At 42.2% G+C, this 12,635-nt stretch overlaps 1 protein-coding gene across 1 annotated transcript in view; it reads left to right on the top strand.

The window, feature by feature from the left end:
* The first annotated feature begins 427 nt into the window (after positions 1–427).
* LOC125461130 (serine/threonine-protein kinase 38-like) overlaps positions 428–12,635 on the top strand; it is a 77,381-nt gene continuing 65,173 nt past the window's right edge. Inside the window, exon 1 of the mRNA XM_048549557.2 lies at positions 428–501. The gene's annotated coding sequence lies outside the window, so the exon portion shown is untranslated. The remainder of the gene's footprint in view (positions 502–12,635) is intronic.

Below are 12,635 nucleotides of genomic sequence, written 5' to 3' on the forward strand. Positions count from 1 at the left end.
TCACATGTAGGCCAGACCAGGTAAGGATGGCAGTTTCCTTGGCCTAAGGAGTGTCAGGGAACCAGCTTGATCTGATTGGCTTTAACTCTGCTTTCCTGCACCCTATTCCCATGCTTCTAGATCAGAAATGTTGTATTCAACTTCAAATGTTTTCAATATATGTTTTAATATTATTTGAGTAGATTGTGAAGTATTCAATAAGGCTAACCCTCTTTTTTGTCATTCTGAATCGTATGTAGCCACCTGAACTAACCAATAATAAACCACAACTTGATGAATGCAGAGATACCAGTGGTTTACAAGGCTTGAGGTTGTTGCAGAGATCAGGAAGGTTGAGTCACTCCTTGGTCAATCAGTATGTTTGTAATGCAGCGCGGTCATTGCACAAACACAGTACTGAATTGAGCACTTGCCTTTAGCCGTGATGAGGGCGAGCAGTGATCTGAGCAGCTAACTTAGCATGTACCAGGAAACCTGAAATCTTTCTGCATTAACTAACAGGTGTGGTGTCTTTGCTGGGAGGAAAGCTGCTTTTATTTAGGCTGTGCATGACTCACTGACTTCTTGAAGATAAGTACAAAGGAATATGACTTGCTAAAATTATGGGGTTTCATTCATGATTTCACAGTAAGGCGAGAATGCCTGTTTATAACTCAGGGTTGTTAGTACAATTGTCTGAGTATTTAGTCACAAAAGACAAGGGATTCTTTCATGCCTACAGGATATTTTGTTATATTTGTGCTGATTTGAATTTAAATGTAAAAATACTTGCAGTACAAGTTTTAGAATGTAAATTCTGCACATTTTGAGCAATGTCAGTATAACTGTATGAATTTTTGGCCTTTTTCAATGGTTAGCTCAAATGTATCTTCAGAAAGAAATCGTAGTGTTAATGTCATTGGACTAGTCGTGCAGATGTCCACACTAATGCTGTGAGGACACAGGTTCTTATCCTACCAGGGCAGCTGGTGGTTTAGTGTCTAATCCAGAGTTACATAGATTGAGGTTCTCTCAGTCATTGCTCAGAATTAAAAAAGAACCTCAAAGAGGAAGCCTTTAGGCCTGTCATGTATATACTGGATCTTTGAAAGAACTGTACAAAGTAATTCCACATGCCAGTCTATTTTCAACATTTTCTGTTTAAGTACACGTCCTGCTGTCTTGTAAGTCCCGATGGAATCTGTCTCCATCCCCAAAAAGAAATCTGTGCAACCTTCCAGAGAGTTGAGCCCAATTAGTTTGATAGTCCCTGCAGTCGAGGAAACGATGCAATTTTGTTTTTGTATGTGACATTAAACTAAGGACCCCTCCGACCCCTTGACTGGGCGTAGTCTCCAAACTAGAATTTTGAAGATGATTAGGACTGTTCTCCTTGCTTAGCTGTTACAGAATACTCTGTGTGGAAAGAGGCCGTTTGCTCCATCACATCTACAATGACCCTCAGAGCATCCCACCCAGAACTACGCCCCCACTCTATGCCTGTAACTCCACAGTTACCACGGCTAACCGATTTCGCCTGCACGTCCTTGGACACTGTGGGGAAACTTAGCATGGCCAGTCCAACTATCCTGCACGTCTTTGGACTGTGGGAGGATACCAGAGCATCCAAAGGAAACCCACACAGATGGGGAGAATGTGCAGACTCTACATAGATGCCTGAAGCCGGCATGAGGGAAAAAAAGTGTCCCAAACGCTGTGATTCAGCAGTGCTAACCACTGTGTAGCCGTGCTGCCTTCAAGTCTTCAAGACATGAACAGGAAAAGTCAGGGTAGATAATAAACTAATTCCACTGATTGGGGATTCCAGAACTGGGGGTATAGTCTGAGAATTAGGGCCAGGCCATTCAGGAGACATGTTAGGAAATAGTTCTACAAAGGATGGTAGAGGTTTGGAACTCTTCCACAAATGGCAGTCAATGCTAGATTAGGGTGTGCTATTGTTCTCCTAGCAGAAGCAGGCTTTCTCTGCAGTAAAAATAAACTCCATTTAAATTTGAAGAAAGCCTGCTACCTTTCTTTCTGTAACTTTTGAATTGATAAATCAGACACTGCTCTCTGTGCCACAGCTGATATTACTGTCACCATATAACATGAGTGAATTATGATGTGCATCTTAAAACTAGTGGACACTTGCAGGTAAAGACTACTGAGCACTAAGGTTTTGCTAGTCAGTGATTGATCATCACAGCATCGGAATCGAGAAGCAAAGGTACTGAACTAACTTTCCAGTTTCTTTTTTTTCTACCTCCACCAATATTGTATTTTCCTAATTTGCCGTGTGTCTGTGTGTTATTAGGGGACTTTAATAAGGGGATTACAGATTGTATTCAGTATTTCTTTGGAAGTGGTCTATATCTCTTACTTATAGCTATAGTCTAATTACTGATAGTAAGTAAGTAATTCTTGCTTAGTACAGAAACCCGGTCTGATTTCTGTCAGTCTTGGTCTCAAAATCAGGTACGTTGGAGTGCTGTGCATACCTTAAAAGAATATTTTAACATTTGGTACGATTCTCGGAATAGTGAGGCTTGGTTTATGGTCTGTCACTCCAGTGGGTTCTATGTGGTTGAGTTAATGCCCTTGGGCAACTAGTGATGGTTAATAAATAAAACTATGCCACTTTTGCTTCATTCATAAGAATCCTTATGTCGCAGGGAGAAATGTTTTTGAAGGATCTGAATGTTCTGTATGTAGCGCTCGGTCTGCAACAAATGACTGCACCTCCCAGTTTCCAACCATTTCAACTCCCCCCTCCCACTCGTTGGATGACATGTCCATCCTGGGCCTCCTGCAGTGCCACAACGATGCCACCTGAAGGTTGCAGGAACAGCAACTCATATTTCACTTGGGTACCCGGCAGCCCTATGGTATCGATGTGGACTTCACAAGCGTCAAAATCTCCCCTCCCACTACTGCACCCTAAAACCAGCCCAGCTCATCCCCACCTCCCTAACCTGTCTGTCCACTCCTTCCACCTCAAGCCCCATACCCTACCTACTAGCCTCATCCAGCCATCTTGACCTGTCAGTCCTCCCTGGACTGACCTATCCCCTCACTACCTCCACACCCACACTCACCTTCACTGGCTCCTTCCCTGCCTCTTTGGCCTGTCTGTCTCCTCTCCACTTATCTGCTCCTTTATCCATCTTCCATCCATCTCTTCCTCTCTTTATTTCAGAAACCCCTTCCCCTCTCCCATTTCTGAAGAAGGGTCTGGACCCGAAACGTTAGCTTTCCTGCTCTTTTGATGCTGCTTGGCCTGCCGTGTTCTTCCAGCTCTACACCTTGTTATTTCTGTGTTCATACAGGAGTTGTTTTCTGACTTTAACATGAGTCTGGAAACAGCACACTCAGCCATAAGCTGATGGCCAACAGTTTGAGCTCTACTGCCAAAATGTGAAACAAAGACAGGCTTGCATTGATATTGTGCCTTTTGCAACCATGAAATATGTCTTACCACCTATGAATTTCTTTCAAAGTGCATGTATTCAGACTTGCTGTGTAGGAAATGTAACAATGAAGTTGCTCATGGCAAGCCCTCAAAAATGACAGCTAAACGGCCAGATAATCTGCTTTTCATTCGTGCTTTTGATTTTAGGGATAAAGGTTAGCCAGGACACCAGGGATAACTCCCACATTAGTCTTGTACATAGGGACCACAGGAGAGAGAGATTTGACATCTACTTGCGTGGGCAGATGTGCCATTCGGTTAGATATCTCATCTGAAGGATGGCACCTCCAACAAGTTACTTATTCAGTTCTGTACTGAGTGTTTACCTTGGAATTTGTGTTCAAGTTCTGGTGTGGGATTTGAACCTCTAACTCTATGACTCAAAAGCGAAAGTGTCACTCCCTGTACCCAGCTAACATTGCCAACAGATAACATTGACTGATATTTAAGCTCATTGTCAAGGCAGTGTTGCACTGCCAAGTGACCACGCTTAGTGTACGATATTAAACCAAAATTTGGTGAAATGTATGATGCTGGAAACTGAAGTAAATTTGTCCCACACCCACTTTGCAGGAACTGGTAGGTTTTGTCATATAGTACTGTTGTTTGATAAGCACACTGATTAGTACGTATGGTTATAGAGAGTCAGTTAGTTCAGTTGGCTGTACAGCTGTTTTGTGATGCAGAGTGATGCCAACAGCACAGGCCACCTCGGAAGTCCCACTCTCTTCAACCTTGTTCCTTGCCTGAGCCGCTAGTCTTGTCTGTATCTAATGAGAGAACAGCTGTGGTCTTTGGAGGTGATGGCAACTTTGCACATGGGTTGTTCGCACAAATAGTATTTCATGAAGTTTCCAGACTTGTTTTTACTAGTTGTATTCATACAGTAAATATTACCTCATAGCCATGAATAGAAATATGATTTCATCGTGGCTCTTTTGAATAGGTTAGTTGGATTTAATCACAGTATCAGCTTCCTAAGAGCAGTTCCTTTTATGTAAATAATGCTGGGATTTGCCCATCATTAATTATCCATTCAAGGTTGAAAAAACACCCCAGAAATTTGAGAGCTAAGTGAGCTGTAACAGTGCAAGAATTCATTGGAACTTGTACATTGGTTTAGCCCATACAATGATAGATGTAACTGGATAATGTGTCGTATCCTGTATTTTAAATTAGAGTTACTTTTTAATAGATGGTTTCATAAGCCAATTTTGTAACGCCTTAAAGGAATGAAAGTTGTAACTGCTTGGTGAAGGTACAATTTGATGAATTGCAAAACCTCTGAACTGTTTGTAATTAACCTGAAGGGGAGCCAAGTTTCTTTATCTAGGGGAAAATGAATCAGGAATGAAGGATCTCAACTCGAAACATCGACTGTACCTCTGCTGTCTGACTTGTACACCTCCAGCTCCATATTTTATTGACGCTACAGTCCTTGCTATCTCCTGATGCATGTGTAGAATGTGTAAGAGACTACATTTTAAAAATTTTTGGATTGAGGACCAAAAATGAGAAAATGTACAGAAGGGGTGAATGTACAAGAAATTGTTGGGAACCTGGAAAAACAGGTGAAGCTAACGTATGCATGAAAGATAATTTTACTTGTTGGAGAGGTCGGGTTAAAACAAGCTTGCACTATTTATTCTGGATTCAGGAGACCTCAGCATTTCAACAACCTGCTGATGGATCCAGCTGCAACTTAACATACACCCTGTGAGTGAAATACCAGGAGGAAGGAAGGAAGGAAACTGTCAAGTGGGCTGCATTAGAATATCTCTCTCTGTCTCCTTTCTCTGGAAAGTTGCTGGCTGTCCAATTTTCTGTCAAAAAAGCAGGAACACCTCATTGGGATGCTGAAAAGGATAATTCTAAAGCCAAAGGAACAAGAAAGACCAACATGCAACCAATCAACGAGTGAATTAAACTCTGGTGACTGCTCTACAGTTAACATTGTGGTAAAAATAAGGAATGAAAAGGATTGTGAAAGCAACCCATCTAGTTTTGTGATTTAGAATGGTGATACAGAATTGTGTTTCACCAACCTGCTTATTTGGCACTCAATATTTGTCTTGTTTGTTTCTCTTTTGTGTGTATGGAAGTTTATAAGAGATAAGGGATTAAGTTGTCTAGCCTTAAGTGAGTAAATCACTTTCTCACCTTTGTTAATCAAGTAAATTAGTTCAGTTACAATAAATGGCCAAATCCCAAAAATGAATTTTAACAAAGGGAATTTAAAAAGAGTTAGGAAGTTGAAAAGCAGGACCTCCGAGGGATTACTCCCTGTGCCATGCGCTAGTAAAGCCAGAAATAAAATAACAGTTAAATTTATGGCTAAAGAGCTCGTGCAGGAGGCAGGGCTTCAGATATCTGGATCATTGGGATTTCTTCTAGGGAAGATGGGACTTGTACGAGAAGTACACGCTGCACCTAAACTGGAGGGGTGCCAATATCCTGGCACGGAGGTTTGCTCGACCCCTTCAGGGGTGGGTGGTGTTTAAACTAGTGTGGCGGGGACAGGACCCAGAGCAGTAGGTCAGCATGTGGAGTGTTTGAAAAGAAAAGAGTAACTAAATCAATAAGTCTAGTAGGAAGAACAGGCAGTGTCAGGTTAATTAACATGACAGGACTAGTGGTCTGAAGTGTATTTATTTCAATGCAAGGAGTATAACCGATAAAGCAAATGAGCTTAGAGCTTGGATTAATGTGTAGCACTATGATGTGGCAGCTATTACAGAAACTTGGTTAAGAGAAGTGCAGGACTGGAAGCCCAACATTCTGTGGTTTGGATATTTCAAGCAAGATAGAGATGTAATAGAGGTGAGAGAGTTGCATTACTGATTGAGGAGAGCGTCACAATTGCACTAATAGAGGTCATCTTGGAGGGGGTGATCCAGTGAGGCCATATTGGTAGAACTTCTGCAATAAGAAAGGTACAATCACGATGGTATGTTTATACTATTGACTTCCCAATAGCCAGCGGGAATTAGAGGAACACGTGTTAGCAGATCAAGCAGAGATGTAATAGCAACAAGTTTGTTGTAGTGAGTGATTTTAATTTCCTCAATATTGACTGGGATCCCCTAAGTCTTAGAGGCTAAGTACTCTTCCACTGTTAAAGGTCAGTTTGTTTATTGTTTATTTTCGTTTGTTGCTAAAACCTGCTAAATTTCTTTTGTCTTGTACTGCGGTCAATATCAGGCAAATGCACCATTTTTGTAATTCATTTGGGCATTTTTACATCTGTGACAGCTCGTGGAATAGTAGGACTTAATTATCAGTGCAGTGTTTCTGACAGGACAGTGATATGACCAGCTCAGGCAATGAATTTTGACTTAGCTAGCAACACTCGCATCCTATTGATGAATTAATGCAAAAGCAAATGGTGAATGCTGTCTTTTTCTGATCCTTAAAGACTACCTCCAGCAGATTACTGGATTGTGGCTTCGTTCTGACATTTACATGCCTATAATGGATGGGATTTATCCTCGGATCCTCTGGGAAGCCAGGGAGGAGATTGCCGAGCCTTTGGCATTGATTTTTAACTCGTCATTGTCTACAGGAATAGTGCCAGATGACTGGAGGATAGCAAATGTGGTTCCCCTGTTCAAGAAGGAGAGTAGAGACAACCCTGGTAATTATAGACCAGTGAGCCTTACCTCAGTTGTTGGTAAATTGTTGGAAAAGGTTATAAGAGATAGGATTTATAATCATCCAGAAAAGAATAAATTGATTAGGGATAGTCAGCACGGTTTTGTGAAGGGAAGGTCGTGCCTCACAAATCTTATTGAGTTCTTTGAGAAGGTGACCACACAGGTAGATGAGAGTAAACTGGTTGATGTGGTGTATATGGATTTCAGCAAGGCGTTCGATAAGGTTCCCCACAGTAGGCTATTGTACAAAATGCAGAGGAATGTGATTGTGGGAGATACAGCAGTTTGGATCGGAAATTGGCTTGCTGAAAGAATACAGAGGGTGGTCGTTGATGGGAAATGGTCATCCTGGAGACCAGTTACTAGTGGTGTACCGCAAGGGTCGGTGTTGGGTCCACTGCTGTTTGTCATTTTTATAAATGACCTGGATGAGGGCGTAGAAGGATGGGTTAGTAAATTTGCAGACGACACTAAGGCCGGTGGAGTTGTGGACTTTGACGAAGGATGCTGTAGGTTGCAGAGAGACATAAATAAGCTGCAGAGCTGGGCTGAGAGGTGGCAAATGGAGTTTAATGCAGACAAGTGTGAGGTGATGCACTGTGGTAGGAGTAACCGGAAGGCAAAGTACTGGGCTAATGGTAAGATTCTTAGTGTAGATGAGCAGAGAGATCTCGGTGTCCATGTACACAGATCCTTGACAGTCGCCACCCAGGTTGACAGGGCTGTTAAGAAGGCATACAGTGTTTTAGCTTTTATTAATAGAGGGTTCGAGTTCCGGAACCAAGAGGTTATGGTGAAGCTGTACAAAACTCTGGTGCGGCCGCACTTGCAGTATTGTGTACAGTTCTGCTCACCGCATTATAAGAAGGATGTGGAAGCTTTGGAAAGGGTGCAGAGGAGATTTACTAGGATATTGCCTGGTATAGAGGGAAGGTCTTACGAGGAAAGGCTGAGGGATTTGAGGCCGTTTTCATTAGAGAGAAGAAGGTTGAGGGGTGACTTAATTGAAACATATAAAATAATCAGAGGATTAGATAGGGTGGATCGGGAGAGCCTTTTTCCTAGGATGGTGACGGCGAGCACAAGGGAGCAAAGCTTTAAATTGAGGGGTGAAAGATATAGGACAGATGTCAGAGGTGGTTTCTTTACTCAGAGTAGTAAGGGAATGGAACGCTTTGCCTGCAACGGTAGTAGATTTGCCAACTTTGGGTACATTTAAGGCGTCATTGGATAAGCATATGGACGTACATGGAATAATGAGATCGGTATGACAAGTCGGCATAACATCGAGGGCCGAAGGGCCTGTACTGTGCTGTAATGCTCTATGTTCTATAAAGACTAAAAAAAAATTTGGAGGCAGTGAATATCCCCATTAATTTTCCAATAAATGCTAACCAGCTGACTGGGAGTTCTGGTTTAGGATTTATTCATCAGTGAACCAACAGTGTTCAAAGCAGAAAAGACAAGCGCAATTAAAATTGAGCTTTGTGTCTGTCGACCTGTAAGGTACTTATCAACACATAACCACAAAGTATGGGTGTGGTTTTGTTTTGGATGTTGAAAGATACAGTAGTTGTCTTTCAGTTGATAAATGCTTACGTTTACAGAGCACCTGACAGAGCGTTCATGAATGTTGTTTGAGGGATACATATTGACCAGGAAGTTCCAGGATGGGAAAAGACCACTCTGTTTGCCCTATATTCTAGTATGTTGTCTCAAACACGCAGCCAGATGTTGAAGGTGTAAAAGATTCAAACTGAGATCAGTACATTACCACCCAATTAATTTCAACATTTTGAAAACTAATAGTATGTTAGCAGACTGATGGCAGTTTAGGAAAAAGTGAGGTGCAACGAGGCCTGGGTGCCATGATGGAACTGTCGCTGAAGGTTGGCATGCAGGTGCAGCAGGCGATGAGGAAAGCTAATGGCATGCTGGCCTTCATAGCGAGAGGGTTTGAGTATTGTAGTAAGGATGTCTTGCTGCAGTTATACAGGGCTTTGCTGAGGCAACACCTTGAGAGTTGAGTGCAGTTTTGATCTCTTAGTCTGAGGAAGGACGTTCTTGCTTTTGAGGGAGTCCGAGGAATGTTCACCAGACTGATTCCTGGGATGGCAGGACTGACACATGAGGAAAGACTGGATCGACTGGGCTTGTGCTCGCTGAAATTTAGAAAATTTGGGTGTGGGGTGGGGGCAGGTGTCTCACAGCAACATATAAAATCCTGATGGGACTGGACAGGCTGGATGCAGGAAGAATGTTCCTGATGTTGGGGAAGTCCAGGACTAGGGGTCACCAGTCTAAGAATGAGGGGTAAGCCATTCAGGACTGAGGTGAAGAAGATTTTTTTACTCAGTTGTGAACCTGTGGAATTCTCTCCCAAAGGAAGCTTTTGGGTGCCAGCCCATTAGGTATATTCAAGAGAAAGCTGGACGTAGCCCTTGCGACTAAAAGGATCATGGGGTATGCAGAGAGGGCAGGAATGGGATACTGGGATTGCATGATTAGCCATGATCGTATTGAGTGGTGGTACAGGGTTGAAGGGCTGAATGGCCTACTTCCGCACCTATTTTCCAACTTAGCTTTTGCTACAAAGGGTTTGGAATTCAACAGTAAAGAAGTCTTGTGATTATACATAGCAGAATTGCACAGATCCACACCTGGACGTCTTTGCAGTTCAGTGGTCTTGTCTAGGCAAAGTCATACTTGCTGCAGAGAAAGTTAAACAAAGGTTCACTATACAAGTAGTCCCTGGGTTGCAAGCAGATTTTGTTCTGGTCATACGTCGATTTGTATGCATGTCAAAATGCAATGCAGAACAATATAATGCAGCTGTTTGTAAATACAGGAAATGTTTATATGTCGGGTGTGATTCTGTTCATAAGTATGAGCATTCTTAAGTCGGGGCCCCCCCCTTTACTCTCTCTTGGGAAGAAGGGATTGTTCCTTGAAGAGCAATTGAGTAGGTTTAGGGTAATCTAGACCTATGTTCCCTGGAGTTTAGAGGGACGAGCAATGGTTTAATGGATTCATGTAACATTCTTAGTATGTTTGGAGCTGAGAAAATGTATCTGAAATAGAAAATTCCAGAGATTCGCAACCTCAATGAAGAGATTTCACCTCATCTCATCTTGGTGCCCCGTAACTGATTCTGCATTTTGACACTACGGCCCAGTGTTCTAGACTTCCCTCGGTAGGGGAAACATTCTATCTCTGTCTACCCTGGCGAGGTGTTTCAATGAAGAAGATGGGATAAAAGTGAATGCCACAGAGTGGAGGTATTGTCTGTGAAGTTCTTGATTGGTAATCTTCCAGAGTTACAGGCAAACACAGTACCTGGTCTAAATCATTAATAGTTGCTTTGTTTATCGACCAAAGCCAGAGATCATTGGTGAGATCCAGGTTGTGACTGAGCAATATCGATTTTAAAAAAATCTTCATCTTCAAGAGGGGGGGGAAATCCACTTTCAGGAGAGCTTAATGGTGGTGGAACTGAGATCCTTTTTAACAAGAACTATTTGAAGCATTGCCAGCTTTCTAAGTACGTTTACACCAGTTTATTGTTAACAATGACTTAGCAGGTTCAGCCACTCTGTAAAATTAAGTGGGCTGGTTTTTGTTGGAGAGAAGATTGATTCTGCTGGGAACAGGAAGAGTATTTTAAAGCATTATAATCAACCGCTGTAGTCAGTAGGAGTAAGGAAGGAAAAAAACCATGCATTTGTGTCATGTCTTTCAGGACCTTGAACATTCCAAAGTGTTTACAGCCAATTAACCACTGTTTTAAAATCCAGACCATGGCTACTGTTTTAACTTAGGAAGTGCAACATCCAATGTGCCCACAGTAAGCTCTTACAAACAAATAACATGGTAGTGACCAGTTAATCTGCTTTAGTCATCTTGGTTAAGAGAGAGACATTGGGCCAGGATACCAGGAGGATCTGTCCTGGAAATAGTACCATGATAAATGTTGCAGATATCAGAGAGTGTAATTGCGCCTTCATTTGAACATCTCTGAAAGGTGACACTTCGTACAGCACTCTTTCAGTGCTGCGCTGGGAGAGTCACCTGCTGAAGTGGGACTTGAAGCTCCAAAACTTTCTGACTTGAGACATGAGCGCTATCTCAGATCCAACGGTAATTAATTTAGTGACACAATGTGTCAGAATTTGATAGATTAGATATCGCTGAGAGGCATGTACTGCTGAAACAAATCAATGGCAGAAATGTTATAAATTTAAGCAGAGCTGAAATCCATGTCACTTACATTCACCAATAAGTTTCAATTTTTTTCCCAAATGTCCTGTTGATTGTGAAAACATGATGTTTTACTAATACTGCAACATCAGTATTTTGCTGAAAGTTACTGCTTCTAATTTTTATTCAGCCACACAAATAAATCTAACCAAGTAACTTAAACTTCTGTTTTTGCTTCTGAGCCATCATCCCCCAGTACTTTCATTTTTATTGTAGCTGTTCTTGCCAGGATTTCTGCTGTCGTAGTGCCATCTTCACAGATCTACTATAGCTCACCTCCAGACACACCGTGACATCCATCATTCAAGTATGCTGCGGGCGACCCCTCTTTTTACTGCCTCCACTCACCCTCTAGGAGAGATTGCGGTCAATTTTGCAGTGATTGGAACCAGGCAGACCTTGCTAGTTGAGGCCCTTGATTGGCCCAGATTAACAACCCCATTCAGGAAAGCCTTGTCTGACCAATATAACCAGGAGGTTAGAATCTCCTCAGTTGAGGCCTGACTCGGTGCTGGCTAGCCAAAGCTATTAAATAAAGGGTGACTTGGAGATGCGACACTGCATGTTATGCTGTTATTTCAGATTTACCACTCTGAACTACTAACCTTCTTCTGATATCACTTTTTACAATTATTTTTGTTGCATTTTTAAACATCTTGTGGTGTGGACATGGAATTTTTCACATGAGTCCGAGTGTCTTCGTTTCAAAGGTCTCTACTTTCTTCCACATATCTTTATTTATTGTCTAGGTTTCCAAGGTAGACAGGAAAGTGGATGAATGAGTTTTGAGCTTTTTTTCTTTGATGCGACTCAGTAACACTTCCTTCATCTTCTCAAAATTACTTCGAGCAATCTGTGTCGCTGATCTGTATCACATTCTGTTGTCACATCTCACCTATTGAGTAGCCCATGTGTTTATCTGAGGGCACTTTTGCAAAAGGCTTGCCTCCAATGGATCTAACCTCTGTTTTGACTCAGCGCCATGTACGATGGTGGCCTGCCCACCAGAAGGCATTTCTCTTTTCCTTCCTGGCTCTGAAACTTGCTGGAGTTGAGCTGCTGACCAACCAGGACGATAGAAAATGGAAACAAGCTTGAGCAGAATGAATGGCCTTCTCCTGTTCTTTGAATTGTGTGCTGCAGGAAACTGAAATGGGGAAGTAAAATCATTTGAATCTGTCTTCCACACCGCAAACGTGGGAGTTTACCACATCTGATGAAAGATGAAACAGAGCCCAAACTGCTGCTCATCCAGTCCTGAAGGATTGACTTCA

The sequence above is a fragment of the Stegostoma tigrinum genome, chromosome 18 (assembly GCF_030684315.1).
Source record: "Stegostoma tigrinum isolate sSteTig4 chromosome 18, sSteTig4.hap1, whole genome shotgun sequence".
Lineage (NCBI taxonomy): Eukaryota > Metazoa > Chordata > Chondrichthyes > Orectolobiformes > Stegostomatidae > Stegostoma > Stegostoma tigrinum.